This window comes from Onychostruthus taczanowskii, unplaced genomic scaffold, assembly GCF_017590055.1.
Source record: "Onychostruthus taczanowskii isolate IOZ18803 unplaced genomic scaffold, ASM1759005v1 scaffold17, whole genome shotgun sequence".
Taxonomy (NCBI): Eukaryota; Metazoa; Chordata; class Aves; order Passeriformes; family Passeridae; genus Onychostruthus; species Onychostruthus taczanowskii.
The window spans coordinates 10686303-10700635 of NW_024498906.1; the positions used below are offsets into that span (position 1 = coordinate 10686303).

General features: G+C 40.5%; 1 long non-coding RNA gene across 1 annotated transcript; it reads right to left on the reverse strand.

Annotated features, from left to right (window-relative positions):
- Positions 1-7831: 7831 nt before the first annotated feature.
- Positions 7832-14067, reverse strand: LOC121333545. Its single transcript, XR_005952306.1, has 2 exons — positions 13871-14067; positions 7832-8467 (listed from the first exon to the last, which is right to left on the reverse strand). It is a non-coding gene; the product is annotated as an uncharacterized LOC121333545 (long non-coding RNA).
- Between the last annotated feature and the right edge of the window lie 266 nt (positions 14068-14333).

Here is a 14333-nt window from a genome sequence, read left to right on the forward strand (position 1 = left end):
AACCATCCATTGCCTGTAATAGCGGCAAAAAAATACCCTATAAAACATTTAGCATGCAAGAATATTGTGCTAATGAGAAATCTGTGTTAAACAGTCCTTAGGAACTATGCAAAATGTAGTGCAAGCAGCTGAAAAGTTATCCTAATTTCAGGGAGTCCTCTAGCCTCAATTTGCCATGTACACTGAACATCAGCACGGAGCAGGGAGGGTATTTTAATATCTTCAGCTTCTGTCAAAGCTCTGCAACATTCCCCAATGGACATCAGAGACAAAAACAGGCAGAGCTATGGAGTAAAAATACAGTTCTAGTTATAACTATTAATTTAGTTTTAACATCTGCTTAGAGACATTCATTAGCTTATTAGTGAGCACTGAAATTTACATCAGAGAAGTTCAGTGTTGGGGAGGAGAGTAAATGCCCTGACATGGGATTCAGAGGAGTAAAGGAAATGAGCTGGCAGTGGGAAGGAATTGCTCATGGTGGTAGTGGGAGATGTGTGGCCAGACCTCTGCAAGGGTAAGGAAATGTTATAATCCTGCACACTACATCTAAGCAAACACAACTACAAAGGCTCTGTCTCCAGCCAAGCCAGAAAATCCAGGAGGCAGCTGATCAGCTCCCCTAGAACAAGTTCTCCCTCGAAGAATCTGCTTTAGCTGAAATCACTGGGAATGAGTAACAGTTGCCTATAACAACAACCAATTTCCTCGCGTTACATCTTTCCTCCCCAGTTAAATTATCATCCTTCTAATAATAGGACCATCAAGAGCCTTTTTCTCCTTCTTTGGAAAAGAATAGCTGAGAGTTATGTTCAGTCATGAAATGTTAACAAAACCTGGACAGCATTTTAAGGCAATAGGCTGTTTCAATTTGATGGTGTTACAATCATTCCAAACTCCTTGTTTTGGAGTTACAAAATCTCCAACCATCAGGACAAGAAAATGAGATTTTCCTTCACATCAATTTATTCGTTACCAACTATTTCTGGTCTCTGCTCAATGAATATGATAATGCCAGCAACCATCTAACATGAGCAAAGTAAGGCTTAAGTGTCAATTCCATGGAAACACAATCATTTAAAGAAACTCTCCTGCTTCATCTACTGTGCTTTAAAGTATTTCCCTTGCCATCTCTGTAACAGGTTCATGATCAGTGCTGCTTGTTAACTAAAAACATAGAGTAGAATCAGTCTTATTCTTTAGGATGGTCTTCACCACTGGTCTGCCCAAACCCTTGCCATGTTCTTCTCCAAGGGGATTTCAGTAGATCTCAAGTCACTTTCTTCCCCCCTAAAGAATACATTGGTTTGCAGAAACCCTCTTCAAGAAGAAGCCAAAAAACAATACAGTTTACATTTCTATTCCAATACAGGTTAAAAAACCCTCTATTTTTCATCTAAAATAGAAGGGCTCTGTTCCTACAGACTGGGAAATCATTACAAATTTTTATCTGCTTTTAAATGGATTATAGCTAATATGCGCCTACAAATTAGATGTCCATGACCACATAACTACTGGGAAATTTGTCCCTTTTTGTCTACATCAACCATTGAAGCCATTCATTAATCTGTTTTCTAATGCAACCATTTCCCTGGACCAAACCTATTTAGAGACACCACTGGTTATTAAAAGCATCTGCAATAAAACTGACATGCATTTCTAAGAACCGCTGCGTAAATCAATATAATTTCTTAATTGGTTAACCAAATAGCTGCCACACTAATGAGTCACACAGAATCACAGAGAATCCACACAATCACTGGGTTGGAAGAGACCTTCAAGGTCATGGAGTCCAATCCAGCCCTAACACCTCGACTAGCAGAGTAACTGCAATTCTCTGCAAACATCTCTTTCTCCCTTATTACACTTCTTCAACCACTGCACAGCTGCACAGGAGGAAAAGTTCCAGTGCCCCTTTTTCTGCTCTCTGCAGTCATTTCACCTCATAACAGTTCAACACGTTGACTTTTCACTTTCCAGTAGTTTAGATCTCTTTAGAATATATTCTTAAAATTTTTTTGTAAGGGCTCTGTCTCTAACTACCCATGCAATATATACATTTTTAAAGTGAGGGGTTTATAACAGGAATGAATAGGATAATCAGATGACTGATTGCCTAAGGAAGAATTGTAGAATATCTTGGAAGGAAAGCACTGGAGCAATCACAAATTTTATATATGCAAGTGCCAAACCTAATTATGGGTCAATTTGATATAAATAAACTCCAAGATCTTTCCATGATAATACTCTGAACTCACAGATTGGGAAATTGAGTTAACTCCAATGCAGTGTTATCACTTCTGTGAGTACTAAACACTTATTGAAGAGACACCTTCCAAGATATGAGTATCTGATGCTCCTAAATGATAAGAATAAATACAAAACATTGAGCTAGACAATCTAATAGAACTCTTGCAGTTGGGGCTGCATTTCAAATGATAAAATACTGCCTCCTCACCAGCAATTGTTTCAGTTAGTGGAAAGAGTTTTGTCAAATATACAGTGTTTTGCCAAAAAGAAAAGGCACTGATACAGCTTCCTATCGTTTCCTACTGGGTAATTTGCCACTGTTTGAGGCAACACAGAATATATCTGAATTGTCTTCTCCCCTCTGTCAATTCAACATCATTTACTGGATTTTAAGTTTTAATGTAGCCCGTTCAAGAAGGGAGAGTCAGCCATGAAGTTCAGATTGTGACTTGAGTTACAGCTTCCCCACAGTCTGCTGAGTGAAGTACCTTTGGTTTAGGATCCTCTTTGGACTTCCTTTCTCCTAGTCACAGTCAGGACAGGGCACAGAGTAGGTGATAACTCCTATTTTGCTTCTGATCAGGTTGAGCCAGTGTTGCATTCCAATTCCCTGCTTACTTTGAGAGCTGCATCCATGAAGAAAATTGACAGAGCTATGGAAAATTGTATAGCAGTGCTACCTAAACAGAAGCTGGACTTCACATTTAAGAGGAGTGGCCCTTTGCCAATCATGGATTTTTTCTTTATTTCTCCATGCTGAAGGGGTGTATCTCAAATCTGTTAATACAGAGGTTATTCTTCATGTGAGTAATTTCATTCCTAGGTGTAATACAGGGTTGGAGTTACTTTCCTACCTGCATTTAATCATGGGCTCATATGCCCCCATTTACTTTACAGGTACACAAAAATATCAGGATGAATAAAATTCCCTACACGTGCTTCAGCATCTTTTTTCAACACTTCCACATGCTGAGTTTTCATTTGTTGTTAGCAATGACTGATTTTTAAGCAGGCTACAGTATGAGATGGAACATTTTATTGCCAATTATAAGATGAATTAATGATTCCTGAAAGCAGGTTGGCAAAGTTAGGAGGCACTAACCAATAACCTTTTCATCAAATAAGAAAATTAATCCACAGGGAAAAAAAAACAAAGCAAACAAAAAAAAAAAAAAAAAAAAAAAAAAGCCCAAAAAAAAAAAAAAAAAAGAAAAAGAAAAAAAAACCCTGAAAAACCCAGAAATTGCCCTCCTCTCCCTAAAACCCCAAAAAAAAAAAAAAAAAAAAACACCCCAAAAAAAAAAAAAAAAAAAAAACAAAAAAAAAAAAAAAACGCACAACCAAAAAACCCCTGAAAAAAACAAAAAAACAAACCAAAACAAAAAACCAAACCAAACCAAACCAAACCAAAAAACAACACAGGAAGAGCAAGAACTTGCAATTGCTCTTGCAAATTGCAAGTCTTAAAATCTTCAGGCTCTGTCCCTCTCCTGAGATTAATTTTCATAAAGGTTAAATCAATACCATCAAGGGAAAAAAATTAAGGCCAGACAAAGAATGAGACAAAAAATGCCATCACCATTTCTGTTTCTCAGAGTTGCTGTGGATCATCTGTTTATTGTCCCAGGCAGTGCAGAAGTGAGATTGTGGATGCCATGGGACTGTCTGCTCTGGGTCTGTTCTGGTCCCTTGACACAAAAGGAAGCCATTCCCCAAAGCCCCTGAGATATTACTGCAGTGAACTTTATTAATAACAACTAATAATGCACAAAGATGACCTGGTAAGGGACATGTACAAAGGAACTTAATGTCATCAGAATGAAGGATCATAACTGCCCTTTTTGGCTTCATACTCCATGAGACAGTTCAGGATCTGATTTCATGAGCCTGCTGCCATGCAGGGCTTTGGAAAATGTTGGAAATTCGGCATTTACTCATAAGGATTTCCTGAGAGAATCTTTTCTGTGGTCAAAACTCTCTGTTTTCCCAGAGTCACAGAGTGGTTGGGGTTGGAAGGGACATCTGGAGCCACGCTGCTGCTGGTAGATCCATCCTATGGATTATTTAAAAAAAAATTCTTGGACATGAGGGAAAATGTTAGTATTTACACTCAACAGATAAGAAGATTATGAAAAGCACTAACAACTTCAGCACAGAGAATTTTCAGGGAAATTAATGACTAGCCAAGGTTAATGGCCCTCAGCTTCACGTTGGCCCATCAACCCTCCCAGTCAGTCATTAATTCCCAGGAAATGCCTTGTGCCCTGATTGTTATTGCTTTAATACATTAAATTCAACTTAAAGACTTGACTTAATGTTTAGCCACTATAAAGTAAAATACAAGGAAATGTTCCCACTGGACATACTCACTGTCAAATATATTTTTGTTCACCTTTTTCTCCGTAGACATTTAAATAAAGGAATTGAATACCCATTTACCAATTTGCTTTGGTTTTACTACTCACAGTAGTACTCCAATCTTCTTTGTAATTTATTTTATATTTCATTAAAGATAGCTTATCTGAGTTCAAATTTGATTGAATGTGCCAAATATAAATTATTACATTTAACGATAAGATGAAGGAATTAAAATCTGATCAGAAGTAGTTCTGTTGTAGCTGATTAGTGCCATACTAATGAAAAATCTTACAGGAAAAAAAAGACACTATGGCTATTTACAATCTCCAGCTGAAAGTGAAAAATCAATTACTATTTTGGCCCCAAACCAATTGAAAGGTGGAAATGTGCTGGTGCCAGTTTTCCTTGTGAAATTTCTGCCATCATGACCTCCACCTCAGGGAAAAATGCTGTGGATAGGATGATGCCAGTCGTCCTTGTGAAATTTCTGCCACCATGACCTTCCCCACAGGGAAAAATGCTGTGGACAGGAATTTTTTCTGCCATGTTCTGATAAACCTGAGTTGGATTTAAATTTTTTTTAAAAGCCAAACCAAAAAAAGTCCCACTAGATGGATTTAGTGTGAATTCTGGTCTGAAATCATGGCTCCCAGCGATGCTGAAAATGTCCTGGCTTTTTCCTTGAGTCATTTTATATGTTGCTCATCACATATGCTTGGCCACGTATTTAAACACAGCCAGTTCATTTCCCTCCAACACGTGAAGAAAAAACTGCTTTCCTCAACATCACACTCAGACTGTCAGTGTTTCTGTTTCATTCACTGGCCGAATAATGTACTTCTTGCCATTGTGGGAAACAGTTGCACATGGGCTGAAAAGCCTATTCCTGAAACTTGCTTTAACATCTCACAGCCAAACCTCATTTCTGGTGCTGCTCCATTAGAGCCAACAGAGTTACGATGGGGATAAAGCTGACATTGTAATGTGCCCGTGTGCTAAGGTGAGGTTTGGTTTGATGTGCACATAAAAGCACATCAGAATCACCACTGGGTTCCTGTATTCAGTTTTCAGGAGTCTGGGAAACATCATGCAGTCACTGTCATGCATTGCTGAAGACAGTATTCACTTAAAAGTCCTTGGGATGTGAGATGATGCTAAGTCAGGCCAAAATATGAGATAAAAGCTGCTTATGAAGGGATTCAGGCTACTTAGTCTCTATTTTGACTGATACTCACTGGATGACTGATATTGTATAAGTCACCTTATCTCTGCATCAGTTTTGCCAGACTTAAAAATGAGAAATGCTCATAAAGTTAAAAAAAAAAAAAAAAAAAAAAAGTTACTGCCATTTTTCATTTGATCCTCCACACTAGCAAGCCTGCCGAGGCAATGCTTGTAGTGTAATTCTGGGCTTCAATCGATTCCCCCTTCCCTGGGATCAGGGGCTGGGAGGATGCAGGAATTGGAAGCACAGGGTGCAGATATCCATGGTCGTGTCTCATGGCTCCTCTGTTCATCCATGGTCAGCTTTGAGCTGGAGTGAGGAGGTCAGCCAGAACCACAGGGGTTCATGCTGGGCATCTCTTCACCCCACTGGCTGGATTGTTGACCTTGCACAGTAAGGAGCTGGCTGCAGTGATAATGTGGTTAAATCTCCCAAAAGGCCCAGCCCAGCCCTGGTGAAATGCACACAAAATCTAGGCAGGCTGTCCTCATCCCACCCCTGCAGAAGGGGAGCTACAAAAGAAAAGCTGGAAAAGAGAAAGAAGAGTGTCAGGCATCCTGAATGAAGAGGTTTAGCAGCCCCCTGACACCTCTGCACAGCTCTGCCTGCAGGTTTGGGGAGATCCATCCATCCTCTGGCTCCTGTGTGGATGGCACCTTCATAACTGCATTTAGAGCACTTAGACTGGCTGTGAGTCAGGGAGTAATTCCAGAGATGATGCACAAATGTGAGGTACCCTACAAAAAATCAGGGCAGAACTGCTCCAAATTTTCCATTCTTGAAACCAGAGTTTCTTGCCTTCTCCTGACGAAACCTTTGAGGTGTATTGGGTAATCTACCTGGGCATTGTCACTGCTGGTGTCAGCTTTACAAAACTGCCAGCTCTGCTTTGAATGTGCCACCTTCCCTCTCTCAGCTGGCTGCTCTTCCCACTCCTTCAGTGTCACCCTTGTCACCAGTGCCTTGCTGCACCAGGGGACATGGAAATTCCAGGGTGGAACTGGGGAGGGGCAGCGGCTCAGGGCAAAAAAAAGAGATGCAAATTCCTGTCTGTGTGTCTGTCACAGCCTGGCTCCCCTCAGCAGGTCCTGTGCCAGAGGCAGCAGCCTCACAGGGCTCTGGAGCAGGACAGAGCTCTGGCATGGCACGTGTGCGACAAGATGTGGAAGCAAAGGAAGTCTGGGAATAGAGAGTACAGGAGAGGAAGGGTGAGAAAGCTTCCAGTGAGTGTGGGGCAGGAGCTGACAACAGCAGGACGTGGGTCTCACCTGAAGAAATGCAGTGAGTGCAAGCAGCTGTCACAGCTCTCAGCACGTGAAATTGTTGAAATTGGCTTTCAGTGAGAAAAAGTGGGGCAGTACTGGGAACTAAACCATCCTTTCCAGCCTGTTTGGGGATGGAAGCAACCTTCCAGACACCGGGAGAGCAGGAGACCAGCACAGGGAGCTCTGCCCAGCTCCTCAGAGAGCCAGGGCGCTCTGTGTGGCTGTAAACTGACTCCATCCCTCCCAGTGGGGTGCTCAGGCCGAGGGCTAATGATGGTAATTGAAATGTCGACCTTAACAGTTTAATTGCACAGCCAACAAATATCATTCAGCTCTACAGCATTTTTACGTGTATAAAGAAATTGTTCAACTACCATGGTAGGTAGATGCAGAGTCAACCAATTGCTAGAGCTGCTACAGATCTTCACCTCAAGACCATGTCTGAATCAAGGTATTGCTTAGTTTGTGTTAAAAGATCCTCCATTTTCCTATAGATACCACTCATATAAACATTTCATAGCTGCTAATATTGTTTAGTCTCCCCTCAGCCAGCTGCAGAAGTATCTACATTTAATATGTTTTCAACAATTGGTCATTACTTATTAAAATATTATATAAGAAATTTTAATAATTTATCCTATAATAATTTACTTTATAATAATTTCTACAATATATTGAAATTTTCCTCAGTACAAATAATGGTGTCAAAACAGAGACTGAAACACAGAGGGACTCTGAGGTAAGTTGCATTGAATCTAATAAAAGCTAATGACAATAATAAACAAACAGCACAGCTACTCTCTGAAGGCACTGGATTGCATAAAGAACTATGAAAAAAAGCCATGTATGATGGCCTTTCTCGTAATTTTTCAGGTTCTCTTAATATCAGCCATGGCCATTGTGTTGCCAGGTTTTTCAAACAATACTACTGTGCCTAATTAAAGCACAGTCCTGGCTGATCCAAAACAATTTCTCAGATGATTTCTGAGGAAAATATTTCTGAGATTACTTCTCAGGAGCCACAGGGCACTACGACCACTCAGTCTCTGCCCATGGCAGGGAGGCTGGAACTGGAGGACCTTTAAGGTCCCTTCCAACCCACATCATTCTGTGATTATTCTCCTGCTTTGTGGGAGCAAACTCCGTGCCAGAGGTGTGAAACAATTCCAGGGCTTGTGGTGCACCACCAGTTTTGAAGCCAGGCCACTGTGATGTTCCCAAGGGTCTCATCTTCCGCATCTCACCGGGGACTTCCACTCTTTACCCCTCTTATCCCAACAGCTGTGCTGGGAGCTGATGGGCTGCAGGTGGGACTGGCTTCTCTTCTGTCTTCCTTTCTCTCAGGAAGGATATCACCAGCATGCAAGTCCTTTTTGCAAACATTTTGTTATTACAATTTGAAAACAACTACCACAACCCACTCATCCCTCCCCCCTTCAGCAGCACACCATCAGACACCTTTCACACACTCCCTCTCTCTTCATCCAGTCTAAGTTTTTCCAAAAGATCAAAAGCTGCTAAGACTGCTGGCCAAGTCATATTTTCCTCTTGTCAGCTAGTACTATTTTCTTAGCAGACACATAGGATTATAGCTGCCCCTTTATTTTGTTTTTTAGTTTTGGTTTTTTGTTTTGTTTTGATTTTGTTTTTTGCTTTTTGGGGTTTTTTTTTTTTTTGGTTTGTTTGTTTCAAATGAAACTTTGCTAAACACGGGCTGAAATTGTAAATAACTTGCTGGAAAGCTATAACAAGCAGTTCAAAAGAGCATTCTGGCAGTAAAATTATTTCTAGCCAATTACACTCTCTGTCTCTGTCTCTCTCTCATCATTGCCACTGCTCTTTAAGCAAGCTGCCTGTTACCATTTGAGCAGGAGCTCACAGAGCCCTTGATGTGGTTTCATGTGCTCCTTGCCCTCTAAGGACTCTACGTGCAGGTTTGTTTCATGCATCTCTCCTTAGGCTGGGTCACGCAACACCAGGGAGCTGCACAGCTCACCCAGAAGCCTAACACACATTTTTATGCAGTTTTGAATTATGTTTTTTAGCCTGCAGCCTATTACTCTTTGCCCACCTTTCTTAATATTAGTAATTAACCAACATCTAGGCGAGGGGTTTCTGGGGGTGTCGACACTGCACGGTTGAAATCTACCTTGGCAGATCATCCTGAACAGAGAGTTTGTCTTCTAGCATTCATTAAATGAAGGAAAAATAATTATAACACGTGCTCTTTCTAGGTGTCCAACACTCTCTTTGTTTACTTGGCTGGTTTATTTGGCCTCCTGAGCTTCTCCTCTGTGCCACAGCTCTGCCTGCAGCTCCCTCACGCTGTGCTGCACTTTGGCAAAATCCAGGTCTGACAGGGAAGCTCAGCCCACAGAGGCTGTGCATGGGGAGCCCACCTTCCTGGTGAAACTCAGCTCCATCCACAGCCTCTTTTCATATGTTCATATTTATACAAAGGCAGCCTTCATGCTCCTGACTCCATTTAATCTTCCACATTTCCCCTCCAAACAGCTCAGCTTCTTTTTATTCAAATCCTCCCCAGATTCACTTCCATTGTGCATTGTAGATGCAGTCCCTTGGCGTAATGAACTCCCTCACAGCTGTAGCAACTATTGTTGAATTGTCGGTTCCATTTAAAATGTCAGGATTAACTGTTACCCAGCTGGTCATCTGAGCAGGAAGAACATGGGCTCATTTGCTGTTGCCTGGTACATGGGAGACGTGAGAGATTTCTGCAGGGCAGCACCACGGCTTGGTGGGTTCAGAGTAAAAAACTCTGGTCTCTTCTTCCCTAATTAAATGCCACCTCTGCCCTACAAATATCTAAAAGAGAAAGCAAAAAATTGAGTCTAATTATAATTTTCCATTAGTAAGTCAAGGCCATGTTTTGTACAGAATAAAAAAGTTCATGCTTCAGTGCTAGAAATAGTTTGTTAATCAAAAATAAAGTGGCTGAGGCTCTCAAGCCTCAGAATCTGTGCTTTTTCAAAACAAACATTGCAGTTTCACAATACTTGCAACACAGCCTGATCAATGCTAGCACGCAGCTTCACGGATGGATCACTGGTGCTGGAACTGCTCCCCGTGGAAATTTTGATCCAGTTCTACTCAAAGTCCATAAAATGCATAGAGAATCAGTGTTTTGAAAGCAAATATTTCTGAAGCACAGACTTCTGGTTGAAAGAACATACTTGCTTGAAATGGATGGACTGATTTGACATTAAGATGTTACAGGCCCCCTGTATAAGTAAGTTCTACAAATCCTATCGTTTTATCCACTGTCAGTCTCACTTTAACATTTCCTCTCCTAGACAAGAGATCATGGCTTTGAGACTTTTGCCTCAATTAGTTTGCTTGCCAGTTTAAACACTTGTCCCAATTTAAGATAATTACGTTTCATTTAAAAATAAATTCACATAAAAAAGGCTCATTAGAATTGTTTGCAATCAATTTAAATAATTAGCCAAAGTTATTATAACATTTTAGACTGATGGTACTGCGTATGAGATCAATTTATCATTTCTTGATCATGGTTCAAAACATACATAAAATACCAAGAAATTGCAATCCAACCTTGAAAGCAAAAAATTGTATTTGTACAAATTGATCTGGAGGGGAATGCTGGGATTTGACTGCCTGAATTTGTTGCTGGGAACAATATCAGCCAGAAACCATTGTTGGGAACTCAGGTGTTGCTTGCTTTCACTTATTTTATGTAACACAAGAACCCAGAACAAATATTAGCCTGATATGAATGTGGGAGAGTCTTAAAGTCAAGAAGCCTCCAGTACTTCCAGTGAAAACATTATTTATGATCCTCTGGGAAGAGCAGCACCAGGTTGCATTCAGAAAAATGTCCAGTGAGAAATGTTGAGCTCAGACACCTCTGCAAATTACTAGAGACAATTTTGTATTTTGTAGGGCCAGGACAGCTTTTGCTGGTACATTGTCCCTGTGAAGGAATATAAATATTAGACTAAAAATAACACCAAAAACTAAAATGAAAGTTTCATATTTGTATACTTAAATGGAAATATAATTTCTTTGTGCATCCCTAAATGCATTCTGTTCTAACTGGCCTGAGAAGTGACACAGAGTAGATTGCTAAAATACCTATTTTCATGTATGCGTTTAAAATAGAAATTCTATTTCGTCTTCCCCTGTTTGTAAGACTTTAGAGGCTAAATAGGAATTGTAACTTTTAAGTAAATGCTCCTTTTGTTGTACTTCCAATGTCATGTTCTACTGGCTAGGAAGGAACACCCTTCACAATGATGTCGGGGTGCAGCAAATTCCATAATTTTTTATGCAATATTGGAAGGGCACAGACTGCCCTGCATTTTAGGGTACCAAAATTTCCTCTAAAAGATCTTTTCCAGATGTTTGTTTCTCTTGAAACTTTTTGTTTTCAAAATGTATCTTTCCAAGTCTGCTTGGATGTCTTTTGTTTTGTTTTAAGGAGAGTAAAAGTTGTCACATATTCTCATTATCAGGTGTGGGAAAGTTCTGTTAAATCTTGTCAGCAAGGCACATTTAAATTATAACTGATCCTCATTTCCTACCTCTTTGGAACACCAGGAAAACAGTGAAATTGACACTGAATTATTTTCTATTACTCCTTTCCTGATTCACCCAGTGACCTTCCCCTGATACCCAAAAGTATAAAATTCCCTGTATAAAATAAAAGTTTTATGCCTGGGTATTAATTTTGATTCGCAACTTCTCTATTCTCTCTTCTTCTGGACGAAGAGGATTAAATTCTCTTTCCATTTCATCCAGTTGCAAAACACCTGCCAAGGTCAACAGGGCCAGAATTTCACCCAGAAATTTCATTCCAGGCTGACTGTGAGGTTCCTGATGGTGATGGCACGTCCCCAGCTGGAGCTCTGCTGCACTTCAGAGCTCTGCAGGATCCCACTGGGATCACATCCAGAGGATGAAGGGCAGGGCATGCCCTCAAGTGGTTTTAGTTCTCTAACCAGTAAATGGACATAACTCAGGGGGGGTTTTACAGCAATAGCTATTGCAAATTCTCTCTGCTTTCCTTTAACCAGGCAGACCTAAATACAGATTATTATTATTATTATTACTATTATTATTATTATTATTATTATTATTGTTACTCTACTACTGCTATTATTTAACATGTAACTGTTTAAAATATACTTTTCCAAGTACAAAAATAAAGTACAAACACTAGCCTATCTGCTATGCCACATGTTTATGTCTTTTACTGCTCTTTAAGGAAAAAGGGGAGATGGACTAGTGTGATTTAGTTTTTTTACTGTAAGAAAGTGAAATTAAATATAACTATTGAAGAGTGGAATCCTGTGGTTTATATACAACTTGTATATGTATATTTCTAGTTATGCATCTATGTATATAAATAAATAAATAAATAAATAAATATATAAAGACAGACACTCGTGATTTGAGTTTGTCTAGCCAAATACTAAATTGCAGACTATCCCTCTGGAGACAAAGCTATTTTTTTGACCTTTTTTAGCTGAGGAGGATACAGCCTTCCCATGGCTATTGAACTGAGGAATGTAGCAGCAGTGTCAAGTCCGTGTCATGCCTCCATCATGGGACTTTGAGTGTCATTCAACCCACAAGAATAGCTCACTATATGCTCTACACAGAGAAAAAATAAATATAAATGTGACTCTACAGAATCAGTGGATTTAAAAATCTTTCTGTGTCAAAAATTCACTTTTGATGTCAGTCCAGCCAAGTATGGTCTCATGGTCATATGCCTCTCACAGTCAACTTCCACCTTGAGAGAGTCATGAAACCCTGCTGAAAATGAGACATTCTGTGGTGTAAGAGTGCATTCACAACTGAGGCCGAGCATTGTCAGAGCCATTATTTAGGATTTTTGAATTCTGAGAAAGCATCAATTCCTGTGCACCTCTATTCATACTTTGCCTAGGCACAGCAAAGTCCTTTTCAGGAGCCTCACTGCAGCCCAAAGGAATCTGAGCAGCACGGGGCAGCCCTTGGGTGTAGAGATGGACTTGTCATGTCCTGGGCTGTGATCCTCTTTTAGCTCTCCTTTCATCCACCAAGAGAGAGTGAACTGTATTTACAAATACCAGAATTAGCTGTACCATGTGATTAGTTAAGCCCTTTTTTAAAAACATGTGGGCTGGCCCCCTCTCCACCACAAGCCTTATAAATAACTTGCTTCCTGGCTGTTGTGTTGACAAACTGAGCTCCTTCCACCACCCCTGCCACCCCCGCCTTCTCCCTTCACCAACACATGCTACTTCTCCCAGGACTTCAAAGTTTATTTATCAAGTGTTTTTGAGGGGTGGGAGGTGAGCAGGAGGGAGGAATCAGATTGTTCCAAAAATCAAAATCATCAATTAAAACCAAGCCCTTTCTTGTTGCGTGTTGGGACACACAGGAACTAAGCCCTGACATAATTTGAAAGTAACACAAAAGTTAGCATGGAGTTGCTCAGGAAATCTTGAACTTCAGAAGTCCTGCAGGACTTTTCAGGTGGCACTGAGTGGACTGAAATCCACCCAGGTGCTGCACAGAGCCAGACACTTCCAGCCCTGTCCTGCTTATCTGGCTCAGTGATGATCACTCAAACTCCCATTCCCAGGCTTTATGATCTTACTTAAAGGCCAGCTAATGACTGGCCTCCTGAAAATCCCTCTCCAGGACCAATGATTTGATCTTCAGGACATTCAAAATTAAAATATCCCCCAATTTAAATGCAAAAGCCCAACTTTATAATGCATGCACAAACATAAAATACCTTCCAGTAAGTGCTTCACGTCCAGTGAGTTACGCACAAGGCTGAAGATTTTTTTAGGGGTTTTTTTCTGCCAGAGTAATCAGGATCCAGGAATAAGCAGCAAGAAGTTTCAAGTGACCCACCACAAGTGTGTTAAATGCATAAATTTAGAGGTAAGGGGTTATCTCTGTCTCTTCGGGAGTCTCCCAAATGCTGACTTGTTTTTTTACCTATACGAGGCATCTGATGTCACTCCTGTGTGTGGGTGGAAAATGCTGTACAAAGGTTAAACGAGTTCTTTCATCCTTGCTCATGAAAGTAGGCTCATATTGCATTTCCAGTAACCAAGTGCATTACTATAACAGGTTGGGGATTTAGTTTCTGCGTGCGTCTGTACCTCTGGTGACTAACTGGCCATGTGCTCTCACCACTCATGATGATGTTGCTTAAATTATTGCTTAATCTGAATGCTCTTTTGGCCAGA